The following is an 11,572-nucleotide window of genomic DNA, read 5'->3' as shown; positions in this document are numbered from 1 at the left end:
AGTATTAGGGGTAAGCAAAGTGCATCAAATCTTATCTTTCTCGAGTACTCACTCCTGAAAGCCCGGATTAAGAAAACACAAGAGAAAAACTTTCGTGAACAGCTCTTTGATAAGAGGATGGACGGTATCTTCCACAGAAATGTGAAGGATCAGTCAATGTCTTGTGAGCTAACGATTGCTTTCCTTAAATCGACCGGCTTGAAGTCTGGTACGGAGGGTTTCATTTTTACATGCCAAGACGGTGTCATTTCCACTTTAACATACCGTCGCCACATTTTGAGCCAAGACATTCCTGATGATAGCTGCAGGACGTGCCATGCACACCCCGAGCATTTAGCTCACATACTATCTAGTTGTCCAACTCACGCGGGAACGACCTACATTCAAAGGCAAAATGCGGCACTAAGAGTACTTTATTACCATCTCTGTCACTCTCACGGAATTAACCTTAATATCGCTCCTCTAAATGCTCCTAGGGAAATCGAGTCAATTGTCGAGAATGGGAAGTGCCGCATATACTGGAACTTTATATTCTCGACAATTGTTTCTGTTGCTCACTCGAGGCCTGACATGGTTCTTCTTGACTTCGAGAAGTGAACCATGTTCGTTATCGAATTTTCGGCATCAGCCGACAAAAACATCATAACCAATGAGAATGAAAAAAAAGAGGGGTATCGAGACCTTATAAGGGAGTTGCAACGATTGTACCCGGAATATTTTGTTAAAATTATCGACCTTATCATCGGCGCTCTTGGAGGTACCAAGCATTCACTTGCTAATGGCCTAAAAAGCATCCCTGAATGTCAACAATATGCTAAAACACTTGCGGGAAAAATGCAGAAGGCGGTAGTCCTTCGGTCGCTTCGTGTTCTTAGGGTTCACGAGGCTTTTGCTGGATCGTCGTATTGATTCCTCTACAGACTGTAACCACCTACTTCACGGTCGTGAGACGTGGTTGTGGCTGAAATTTTACCGCGATTTCGCTGGAAGCGAGTGCAATTTTACAGATTAGCACCCGCTCCCGGCGAAATCCTGCGGTTGTCCTTATGACAAAATTTTAATTATATATATATTTGTTATAGGCAAAGTCCGAAGTAGCACTTTCACTTCGGACTCTGCCCAGTCAAATCGCGAAGTGCCCGACAAGCTCAGGCAAAGTCCGGAGTAAAAAGAAAACTTACGGGGTTTACTTATCAAGCTGCATAGTAGACTGTCTCGAGAATTTACAACATAATATAGTCTACAGGTCGCAACTGTGAACGGATATGAAAGTTTTTTTAAGGAAATAATCAGTATTAAGTTTGTAAGAAAACTTATTGATTATATTTATCAATTTTTGTTTTAAATATAATTATTTATTTAACGCAAGTTATTTTCTAAAAAAAAGTAGGTAAATAAACTCGATAGGTATTATATTTAACGTAGTAGTTATAAATATTATACTATAGTAGTTATAAATATTATTCCGAAGCGATAAAAACAACTTATTTGGAAATGTACACTGAAACTCAAACCATAAGATAAAAAATTTACGTTTATAATACTTCCAACATTAGTACAAGAACTTCTATTCAAAAATCTTCCAAACATCGACGACCACGTCAGTAACTAGATTAAACTATTGTTATTTTGAGGATAACTAAGTAGGTGCATCAGTCCCTAAATAAAAGGGCGGTGGTAGGGAGTAAGTGGGAAAATAATATTTCTTTTTTAGTTATGAAACTAATAAGAAATGAAAAGGAAGTTTTCTTTTGAAGTGTTACACCTATTACTGGCTCTTTTTTACTGGCAAGTTGGTTTTTGCAATCAATATTGTGGTTTTTTTATCTATAAAATTTTACAGTTTATCTTTTATAATAAAAAGTATTTTAGACGTATATTGAATAATTTTTCATTAAATAAATCGACAATAAACCATTGTTGTTATTAATAATCTATTTATTACAAATAATAGACTGGTGTCTTGTATGGAATATATATCTATGAATTCGCATTAAATTATCGGCTTTTTCTGAAAAGGCTTGAAATCGGAAACTATTCACACTATAGGATAATAACAATATTAAAAATGAATTATTTATGTTTTCTAAGTCTATCTACGTTAATTATCATACATATTGAGTGTTTTCTTTTTCTTTTTAGAAAATAACTTGCGTTAAATAAATATATTCAAACACAAATAGATAGATGTACTGAATAAGTTATCTTACAAATTTCATGCTGATCATTTCTAAAATAAAAACTTTTAAATCTGTTCACGATTGCGATCTGTAGACTATTTTGAATTGTAAATTCTCGAGCCAGCCTACTGTGCAACGGGGAAAGTAAACCCCGTAGGTTTTCTTTTTACTCCGGAGTTTGCCTGAGCCAGTCGAGTACTTCGCGATTTAACTAGGTAGATTCCGAAGTGTAAGTGCTACTTCAGACTTTGCCTGAAACCGCCCAGGCAATTCGCGGAGGGACTGGGCAGACTGCGGTGTGAGGGCACATCGATCTTTGCCTGTAACATATACACCAAAAGAGTGCGCCGAAATAGTAGACATTTAACCTAAGATTTTTCCGAACATGGGCCTGGACGCAGAACGACCGATGTACATGCTGAGTTAAAAACACTTATCAATAACTTTTAATTTAAGGCGCCACTATTTCAGCGCGCTCTTTCGGTGTATTTTGATACATGGTTAAAATTGTATTGAATTCACAATTACAAAACGTGATTGATGACGCCGATCGCTTAAAAAGTGTCAAAGTTATTCAATAGTTTCAATAGCCAGATTGAGATGAAACATTCTGTAGAAAGCGAGAACAGAAATATATTGAAATCAACGAGCGGATCTTCGCACAGCTTAATAGCCTCCTTCTCAGTGCCTTCTCTCAAGAGGCTGGTCGGTACCGATTATGCACGAGCCCGAAAAGCTCCAACTGGAGCAGAATTGAAGGTACTATATTGAAAATTTAATACACTCTAACCATTTTTTCCTCAGTCTGTCTCTGGGTATGTTTCCATTTATCTCAGCTCGATATATTTGTTTGGCTAGACGTTCATGATTCATTCTCTCAATGTGCCCAAACTATATTAGCAAATTTCTTTTATAGTCCAAGTGCTCTATAAAATTTGAGGTAAAAAATGCTACCTGAAATTTGACTTCGGATTCTTGTAGTGCTAGCATGTAGAAGTTCATTTATACCGAAAACTTGTTATTTTAGCAAAAATGTTCACAACTCAAAATATTCATATTTTTTAAGATATACTGTTTTAGGCAAATTTTTCTTTCAAAACCTTAATATTTCCAGAGATAATTGGAATAAAAGACTATTACATTCTTGGATCATTATTCAGTTTATAATTTTATGTACTTTTTTTGAATTAACGAAAGATTTCTGCGGGCTTTCTTTCTAGTGAATATTTTACTCATAACCTGCGTCCAGATTGTCATTTTTTTTACTATTAACTTCGCGATAATCTTGGCGTAAAATCTTGTTTGTGAAAAAAGTTCTTTCACACTAATTACAAACTTCCATCTTGACAGTATTTGATCATCTGGTTAAGTACAGTAATTCCTTAGAGTAGTAATGGCTCAAATTCTGTAACACAAACGAATAGTATCCCGGTAAGTGGGAAGTAGGACGAGAAGCTTTCAAGAGATCGTTAGCGTCTGCCAAGCTTGCAAGGCAAGTGTCGCTTTAGCCTATATCAGATAACTTTCCGGGAAGTTTTGGTTAACTTCTTCAATTTTATGTTCCGGAGAATTTTCAAACTCTACAGTCAATCACTGAAGTAATAAGGCACGAACACTACTTTAATATCGGCTAAGCCTGTCAATTAAGGTACTGATACATAACTACAGCATTTAAAAATAAAAGAGACCTCAACATTGGTCTTATAGCCCACTAAAGCAAAATTAAATAAATTGCAAAACAGCCATATTGTTTATATCATTTGGTGCAAAGCACAAAATTGTAAAGCGGTTTATAACGGCAAAACAAAATGTTTGTTACCACTACGGAATGAAAAACATAAGAGAGATAGAAAAAAGTTCCCTAATAAAGACACACGCCTTCGAAGCATAATATTGAGAAAAATCAACTTTAGATTTAGAAAACGCGAAAATTCATGCGAATGAATGTCTTTATCGAAAACGTCTGGTGATGGAAATGTTGCATATTGCTGGTAATATGAATGCGTTCAATTAAGGAGGAGCCAACGTGGAAAACTGTTCAAAAATATACTACCCTGTTGTAAAGCGAAAAAAATTCGGTGAACACGTGGCCACCACGGTCGTCGACCCTTCAAGTGAAACGGCGATCTATCCTCTCATTATCAGTCAATTTTACTGCCACATCCCTGCAAAGATTAAAACATCGTTCTTTCGAATTTCGTAAGCTGTTAAACTGGAAGAACTCCGAGAATGCTTTTTCAGTTTTCTTCGCGATTTGAAACAAAGCGGATGTCTCCATTTTTAAGTTGAAAACTATCCTGTTATACTAACAAAAATCGGTTTTATAATTTATAATTATTTGCCTTTTTTTTTAATCAATTACATCCTTTCAAATTTAAAAGTGTGTGTCTCTGTTCAACGACGTAGAAATACTAAGTTGATGAATGAATTCTTTTGTACCAAGTATTAAATCCCAATGTTTTTATTTAAATTTTAGTGTTTATTAAAAGTACTATTTTTAATTAAACATTTGGCACCAAGGAGGACCCCTATTCGCTGTCGAAACGCTTGCCAATTCAGTTTTTATAAAATGCATGTTTTGTAATTACACATATAACTACTCATAAGACCCTAATACCAATATAAAAAGCGTTTAAAAAAATTCATGCAGAGTACTTAAGTTCCAGTTTAATGAGACAAATCGATTGATGAAGTTAGAAAAAACTTTATGCAATGAAAATATTTATAGTATTGTAAATTTCCTTAACGTTTATGAATGAAAAAACCTTAATTTTAGGAATGCTACAATAATTAAGGTTCAGAGTTGTTCATTCTGATAACATGACTCTTTTTATGCCACGAAGATCTTTATAAAAAAATATTTTTTCATAAATTTTGGGGGAAAACTTGATCCATAACATAAACTCTATTTATCCATAAAAATGTAAAAAATACCCTTTACACAATATGTACATTATCTGTAAAATTATTTTCTTCTTATAAATTTTAAAAGAATTTATATGTTCAATCATTTTATACGTAGTAGATCATGATAACATAATTATTGTTCTCTACATAGAGGAAATGTTTAATTTAACATCAGACCTAACAGATTCAAAACTTATTTCATTTATACGGTCTATATTTTAAAATTAAATAATTAGAATTACAGGTTAAATGTATTAAATATTAAAGTATAATATATTTGAATAAATAGAAAATAACATTTATAATTGTATATGTGGTATGCATAAAATTATATAATTTAAATAGCTTTATTCTTTCATTACTTTCTTAATTTACTTATATATTCTACACACAATGTATGCCTATTTTTGTGAGCAGGAAGAGGTTTTGAAACACGAAAGTTAAAATTATATTATGAATAATCTATAATTTTTCATTATCTGTTTTCAAATTCGCAAGTGTATTGTAATTCGTATTCCTCATTTAGACCACTAATAAGAGCTTTTATGAATCATATATGCATCGCTGATAAAACTAAGAACGCAACGCGAGGCAAAGTCACACAGAGGTTGACAGAGTCTTCGCTTTAAAATGCTTCAGTAAAAAGAAACTAATTTGGGAGAATTGAGTCAAATACGCTAGTGGCCCCCATGATTATCGCTCTACGACAATCATGAATTGGATCAGGTTCTGGATTCATCTAAATTCGTGAAAAGTAATATATTCTTCAAATATACTATTCGCCCGAATTCAAGGAAAAAATTTTAGGGATCCAATTCATGTTGAATGCATCAGGACAAATTTATTTCAGTGTCAGCCAATTCAGTTGAACTCACTGGGTTTGAAGTTAAAGTCCAATTCACCTAAATTCGTTAGTACAAACACAGTTAATGACTGGAATTTTTAATCGAATTCATAAGGTATAACCAACGCACTGAAAATTAGGATCCATTGTGAATCAATGGTCACCCTCTGGACTTATACACTTGGAATTGCTGGTTCGAGTCTCGAGGTACGCAATTTTTACACGTTCTCTTAAAGAAAATATAGTACATCAAAATATTCAGAAATTTCAATTCCGTGTTGCATTATGTGTGTAATGTAAGGTCAAAGCCCGCAAACATGTACCTGTATCTGTGCATTTACGTGTGCATTGGTGAGAGGTTTTTTGAAATTTCATCTTATGACGTGATGAGAAGAGAAAGAAATTTTGAAGATTCTTACATAATAATAATGATAATAATACTAGAATATTTTTATATAATATATGATATTTTTATAAATTGCAGAGGGATTGATTTCAAACTTCAGAAAACCCTTATAAATAAATTTTCAAAGGTATATTACTGGCACAGCAATCCAGATTCCTCACGCAAAAAAAAAACAATTTGTGTAAAACATCAATTTCTAAAATCTTCTGAAATTAAATTTTCCAAATTCGTTGTTATGGACATTTTTCTGTGTGTAGATTTTTTGATTCCTTATAACTGACCCCAGTTTACTTTTTTTCATATGCGAAATAAAACTCACCTTTTTATTTGAGCAGTAACAGAATTTGATTTAATTCCAAGTTAATAGTTTAATACGAAGAGGATTATATACTCTATTTATCCATATAACTATTAAGAGAATGATAAAAACCGAATTATTTTACAAAGGCACTAGAACCTCGATTTTTGAAACCTTTTTTTCTTCATTCCTAGAGCTGATAGCCTCCGCAGTTTTGTGATAAGGTCAGCTACGGATCAGAAGGACAGGCGATCATCATTAAATGCTTGAAAATCAGCATAAGGGCCGCATTCTTAGCGCATGAGTTATATCAGTTGTTGTTACATCCAAATTGTTAATTGTTGTTAAATCTTAATTGTTGTTGTTACGTCCAAATTTAAAATGTTAAATGATTATGATCCAGGTACTTAAATATTATTGTTTCGGGCATAATTAAAAAAAAATTGTACCCATCATGTCTTTAGTACTTTTTCAGCAATATAAATGTCCGGATGTCTAACTTTCACAAGTTTTCACTCATGAAAATCAGCTGACTTCATAAACGATAATTTTGAAGTATGCTAATTTAAGCTTCAATCCAATAATAATTTAAGTTTAAGAAATGGTATCATTAATCTAGGATTTCTCTTTGATCAATTTTTTTCACATTTTAGGTGATATATTTATTATGAAATCCTTTAAAAGTTATATAATTAAACGCATGTTAAGTGATTTCTAGGCTAGGTCGAGATTTTGAATCGCCTTTCTACTTTTTTGTGGCATTAATAGTTTGAAATTTGTGTAGATTACAATATGTTAAGAAATACAAAGTTTTTTATGAAAGTAAATTAAAAACAATATTTTAACGCATAAAAATAGAATAAAATCGACTTTTATAAATAAATGTTTATTGACAAGTGGATGAAAATCTCTTTCAGTTACCAGTATGGGAAATTTTAGTCACACTTGTACTTTAAAAGTGCTTGAATTTTCGTATATTTTCTAACGGTGCTGGAACAACTTTCTTTATATCAAGCGTATGCAGAAATTTTGCGTAAAGTATCAGAGTGTTAGAGTTTATATATTCTCAGTCTGAATCGCGTTAGCAATTGGGTTATTTCAGTAGGTGATTGTTAAAAAAGGGTTCATGTCCGTACAAATAACAAAAATTTTCCTTTGATATGTAAGCCCATTCTACTTCCTAGTGTTTTGGGAATTTCATATCAAATATGATTTTTATCGTCTCTCTCTCTCTCTCGCCCTCTCATCATATGGCAAGTGTTTCAGCATATTATTGACACGCAGGGATACGTTTCAGGCTGTTAACCAGTGAAAGATTGACACCTCCAAGAGCGCCGACGATAAGGAAGATTACTTTAACAGAATATGCCGGGTACAACCGTCGTAACTCCCTTATAAAGTCTCGATTTCTCTCTTTCTTTTTACTCTCCTTAGCTAGGATGTTTTTGTCAGCTGGTGCCGAAAAGTCGATAACGATCACGATTCGCTTCTCGAAGTCAAGGACAACTATTTCAGGCATCGAGTGTGCAACAGAAAAAATTGTTGAGAACATAAAGTTCCAGTATATGCGGCACTTCTCATTCTCGACAATTGACTCTATTTCCCTAGGAGTGTTTGGCAGAGCGATACTAAGGTTAATGCCGTAAGAGTGATAGAGATGGTAATAAAGCCCCGGAAATGGCACCATCTTGACATGCCAAAATGAAACCATCCGTGCCCGACTTCAATCCGGGTGATTCAAGGGTGTTAAGTTCGAGTGTTTCAGCAGCCTCCTCCGCTGCTTTATACAGAAATGGTTCTTTGTCTACTTCTTCGTACTTCAGGACCTTTTCAAGTAGAGGATCTCATCTATTTGCGACCATGTGTGCTGTACCGAGAATAATCCTGTTTTGGAACCATTTAAGATTCGGTATTCCGCGACAACCTTGACGGCGTGAAATGTAGAGTCGTGGAACAGAAGACTTAAGATGCATGCTCTTGTTTATGTGTATAACCTTTCGTGTCCCGATATCAAGGGATCTGACCTCCCCCTTCGTTAATGGAGCCACTTCAAATGAATAGAGTACTAGCGGGACGGCACACATGTTCGTTGCAGATACTTTGTTCCTTGCCGACATTTCGGAAGACCAAATCTGTTGGATGAGACGTTTGTTCTAGAAGATTCAGGCCCTCACAAAAGTAATTTCAATACGCATTTATTTCAATACGCATCTATTTCAAGGCTCACCTATTTTAAGTTCTCCATGCTGGTATATTTCAAATTGCACAGTTCCATCACACACCACCACGGTGCCTGTACGGTTTCGCCCACGTCAGTTCATGACCAATTAAAAAGAGGCCCGAAGATCGGGAAAGCTTCGTTGGTTTGAATTGATTCTTTTAGCATGACTTTATGCGAATGCGACAGAGTTTTTGAAGAAAATATTCTAAACGTAAAAGTAAGTTATAATTGTACGAATAGTCATATTTGTCAAGTGTAGAATGTATTTTCTCAGTCATGGTCGATTGTTTTGTCGACTAACGACCTTTTAGTTTCAGCAAGTGAAATAAAATATAAAAAATTTTAGGTTATTGTATGATATCGATTCAATTAGAATACTTTACAAAACTTTATAACTCACTTTTACGTTTAGAATATTTTCTTCAAAAAGTCGTATGCATTCCTAAGTCAAGATGTGCCATCTATGCTAACCTTCATGACAATTTCACATATTTTATCATGATCATGACGTCATGCTAGAATACACAATATTCCGCGAAATATTTGAGGCGTTTTTGCATTCTATTATATTGATTTCTATTTGGTTAGTTAACCAACGCACGCGCGTTGGGCGACATTATATGTTCAAAATCCACTTCGCAGTTCTTTGTGCATACACTTTTTAAAACTAAAGGTGAAAGCTTCGACAATAGTAATTTAGTAATTGTGAATTCTCGTTTGTTAAAGCTCCTTTGGCTTCAACGAACACATTCTTATCACGTATCTCGTACTTCGCACTCGAGTTTATCCCTGAAATTTTATATCATTCCCGTGAATGTATATCATTATAATCCGTAACTTGCATTGGTGCTCAAACAGACGAAGTTTCATTGTTCCGTTTGAAAAAATTCGCATTCTTTAAAAAAAATTGTTATTAAACGTTTTACTGCAAATTTTGTCGTTTCTCCATAAACGATTTACTGAGCAGCCTTATAGTTTTTTAACTTCTATATTATACACACACACACAAACACACACACACACAAAACAACAGAACGCACAGGGCTCCCGACAATGGGCCGGCCAACAATGCCGACCACTCTAGAGCTGGGGAGCCAATGAAAATGAATTCAATGCGATGAATCGGCGGAATCTCGGTACTACTCCGAAAAAGGGGATATGTAAGCGAAACGCCTACTCTACCACGTCTAGAACAAGTCGGCAACAGACAAAGAGAGGCGACACTAAGACCAACCACGGACAGGCACCCAATAGGGGAAGAGCGATGCTTTATGACCCGGAGAAACATCAACACCAAGTATTTTCTCAAGCCTAAAGATCTGGCTGAAATTGATAACGAGCTTTGTGGACATTTTTCCGAAAAATCCGACCTCTGTGATATCCATTATTATGTGACTAATGCATCAACTTGACATAAAGATAGGCTGGGCAAGACAGTACGCGTCCCGCATTCAGTGTGTGATTGACTACATCACATCTGGTAGGAATTTTACCGCCAAGGTTCGAAAGTCCGCGTGCGAACTCTGGAATGTTGAGAGAATACGGATACTATCTGACGCTAAGAGAAGCATAGAGCGGAGAGAGGGGTGGGTCAGAGGAAAACAACAGTTTCTCTCTGACCCATCTCGACTCTTCCAAGACCCTCCAGTTACTGTCGACCACCCGCCCAAACCAGAGGAGGTCGAAGTATTTTGGAGAAAAGTCTATGAAGTGCAGCATAGACTAGACAAAGACTCAGAAAATATAAATAGCTTCAAGGAGCTGTGTGATGGCCTGATAATACCTGATCAAGAATGCCTAGCCATCACTACCGCGGAAGTGAAAAAAGTATTAAGACGGATGAAGAACTATTCCGCTCCGGGACCAAATTGTATCAAAAACTTCTGACAGAAGAAGTTTCCTTTAACACAACAGCATTTTGGCCCGCATTTTCACCTCATATTTAAAGTCGGAAGAGCCGATTCCGGAGTGGTTGGTGGAAGAGCGCACAATAATTCTGCCGAAAAGAGCCAACTTAGCTGACCCGAAAGATTACAGACCAATCACTTGTCTGAACACACTGTATAAGATATTCACAGCTATCCTAAATGATAGGATTGTTCGGGCAATTGAACATGTGTGGCAAGAAATGCATGAACAACAAGGCTCAAAGAAAGGCGTAGCGGGATGTCGGGAGAACATGCTCATCGATAGATGTGTTTGCAAAGATGCAGCATTCCACCAGCGTGACCTATCGATGGCCTGGATTGATTATCGGAGAGCTTTCAATTCGACCTCCCATAGAATTATCATTTGTGTTTTGGAAAGCTTAAAGGAGTGAAGATGGAGTAGGATCTTTTTTTCAAGAAATAATTTAAATTTAAAAATATTATTTTCCATCTAGTCTTATTAAGACGTTAAGCATTTTCTGTTATTGAAGATTCTGAACTTGATCGATATTGTGTAGATTCTTCTGCCTTCATGGTTTGGGGTGTTGATCGACTGTCGGTAAGGTACAATCTCTGATAATATAGCAGATAAATTTGAAAATTTGAAAATAATTACTTGTACCATTAACATTTACCTAAAAATTGGCGTTATGTTCTTGAATTAAGAGTTCTTATTCAGATCTCTCTACTAGCTTAATTGGAAAAGCACCTGACCGGAAATCAGAAATTTTGTGGTTCGATTCCCAATGGAGTGAAGATAGAGTAGGATATTTTTTTCAAGAAATAAT

The 11,572-nt window shown here is 35.2% G+C and overlaps 1 protein-coding gene across 1 annotated transcript in view; it reads right to left on the bottom strand.

Annotated features, from left to right (window-relative positions):
- The window catches only part of LOC117180442 (myosin-VIIa), a 414,863-nt gene that overhangs the window by 86,177 nt on the left and 317,114 nt on the right, over positions 1-11,572 (bottom strand). The gene's annotated exons all lie outside the window — the stretch shown is intronic.

Source organism: Belonocnema kinseyi, chromosome 9 (assembly GCF_010883055.1).
Source record: "Belonocnema kinseyi isolate 2016_QV_RU_SX_M_011 chromosome 9, B_treatae_v1, whole genome shotgun sequence".
Classification (NCBI taxonomy): domain Eukaryota; kingdom Metazoa; phylum Arthropoda; class Insecta; order Hymenoptera; family Cynipidae; genus Belonocnema; species Belonocnema kinseyi.
This window is presented reverse-complemented; position numbering and strand designations above follow the sequence as displayed.